A 2,211-nucleotide genomic window follows, 5' to 3' on the forward strand; every position below is an offset into this window, starting at 1 on the left:
ATTTATCTTTTTAAAATAAGTCACATTTACTCAAATTGTTATCTTTTTCGTTGGAAATAAAATTTAATGCCTTTTTAAAAAAGGAATATAACAACTCACATAAGTGTTGGACCCACAGAAACAACCTCAACAAGCAAAAACTAATATTTTATTATGTACCAAAAAAACCACTATTTTATTTGGTTTTTATCTTTTGCCAATTCAGTCGCCAAAACTCCAGTCGTTTCACTATTTATTTAAAAAAAAAAAAAAGGCCAAACCCTAGTTAGTAATATACTATAAATATTCGCAGCCCTCTCCTTTAGGGCGACACAAAAGCTTCTGTAATATCAGACTTCAAAATTTCTCTTCGGTCTCTTCCTCCTCGGAATGAGAAGTGATTGAGGTAATTACCAACTCCCTATTCAATTTGTAGTTACAGATTATTACTTCGCGTTTGCCGATTTCCCAAGTTAACGTCGCAATTAAGAAAATCATCGATGTTGACAGATCATGACTCATTGCTGTGATTGCTTTTTGTGGGACTGGCATGAGAGACAAGATTACTTTTCTTAAGGTTTGTTCAATATACATGCTTGGTTTTTGATCGTGTCATAATAGTGTCCGTTTTATTGAATATGCCATGCATGTTTTGAGACATAAGTTTGATATTTCGCCTTCACCCAATGACTATATATTCACTTCACTTACCAGATATAGTCTTTCAGATTTGTGAAATTTTCGTTCTTTCAGTGATGGAATTCCTCCAGTAGATTGGGTCATGTTTGTAGGCAATGAATCTAGGTAATAGTGTCATTTATTTCTTTGCTGTTATTCTGCAATTCTGAGATGTTGTTATACCTGATATATGTATGTATGTATGTATGTATGTTTTGAGCCTCCCAATTTATTGTATCACATTTGTATAATTGCTGAGATGTTTTACTACGATTGGAGGCAAACTTGCTGTGTTTGCATGGTTCCAAGTAAAACATCACATATAAATTTACTCTGACGTTGATGGTTCTCCTTCCTCTAGGAGCTCCTTCGTTGGATGTCCCTTATGCTGTCCTTGTAGAGCAGATTTGCTGCCATTACCTCTTGGGGCTGCCCATGACATACATTTATTTATTTATTTATAGCTTTTTCTACATTTTAATGTTTAATTTCTGCCAAACTAGTTTGTTGTGTTCTGTTCATCGACGACATTTAATTTGTTGGTTAATCTTGTTTCATGATTAAATATGCTTCGTGTCATTCTGGATGTAAATAGCCAATGATGAAATCAGTCAGCAAAATATCATATTTCCTTGGGGACTGAATGGCTTATATCTAAGCCTTGCTGTCCTCCTGCAATTATGAGGCTAATATTCACTTGAAGGACCTTTCATGTGATGTTTTTTAGTTATTTGATCATCCTGCGATTTTAGTTGATTTACGTTTTTCGTTCAATCATCTCATCACAATGAAGAAAGGATAACTAGGTCATTAAATTAATTTTAAAATATTTCAACTTTTCCTCCAGTAAAATAGGAAAGATATTAATAATAAATGTTACAATGAACTTTTTTTGAAAAGCAGATTGAAATGATGAATGTTTTTTCTTTTTGGGGCCAACATGATAAATGGGTTAGGCCTACAATTTGATGTAGTGGGCCCTCTTCTCAATATTTGAGCCTAACAGTAATACAAGACAATCTGAAACTACGTTAAATTGAGGCAATGTTGGGATTTCGCGTTTCATGCCATCAACAACATGAACTTTTAAAAAAGAAACTGATATTAAGTCAGTAGAGTTGAGAGGCATCTTTGAAGTTGAAGGACTAATAATTACTACTGATCTCATTCACCATACACTTGTATTTCAATTCTTAGATTGGGTTAACAAAATTATTTTACATAGGATAATGTGACAAAATATGAGACATTGAATATTTATTAAAGATTTAAGGTTGACACGTTGAGGGAAAATGCCTCTGAGAGGATCTGGATCTCCCAACCTCACCTTCTCAAACTTTTCCTTCGTCCTTTCTCCATTTCTCTTTCGCTTTGATTCCATTGTCCTTTCCTTGTATATGAATCTATGTCCCATCGACTCGGATCTACTGTTAAACCTCTGCTGTTGGCTCCGATCTGCTCATCGAACTCCCCTATTGCATCACATGTGCTCTTCCCTTCCCATCATATTTTTGTTGAGACTGGATATCAAGATTCTGCATTTTTTGTTTTAAA

At 34.2% G+C, this 2,211-nt stretch overlaps 1 long non-coding RNA gene and 1 other non-coding gene across 2 annotated transcripts; both read left to right on the forward strand.

The window, feature by feature from the left end:
- Window positions 1-330: 330 nt before the first annotated feature.
- LOC129297757 (uncharacterized) lies at window positions 331-1,217 on the forward strand. The gene is made up of 4 exons (XR_008590254.1): window positions 331-385; window positions 490-556; window positions 733-783; window positions 1,019-1,217. It is a non-coding gene; the product is annotated as an uncharacterized LOC129297757 (long non-coding RNA).
- A 32-nt stretch (window positions 1,218-1,249) lies between these two features.
- On the forward strand, window positions 1,250-1,346 carry LOC129297759 (small nucleolar RNA SNORD96 family). Its single transcript, XR_008590256.1, has one exon. It is a non-coding gene; the product is annotated as a small nucleolar RNA SNORD96 family (small nucleolar RNA).
- The last annotated feature ends 865 nt before the right edge of the window (window positions 1,347-2,211 follow it).

Source organism: Prosopis cineraria, unplaced genomic scaffold (assembly GCF_029017545.1).
Source record: "Prosopis cineraria cultivar Desert tree isolate PC_DT_omini unplaced genomic scaffold, ASM2901754v1 PC604, whole genome shotgun sequence".
Taxonomy (NCBI): Eukaryota; Viridiplantae; Streptophyta; class Magnoliopsida; order Fabales; family Fabaceae; genus Prosopis; species Prosopis cineraria.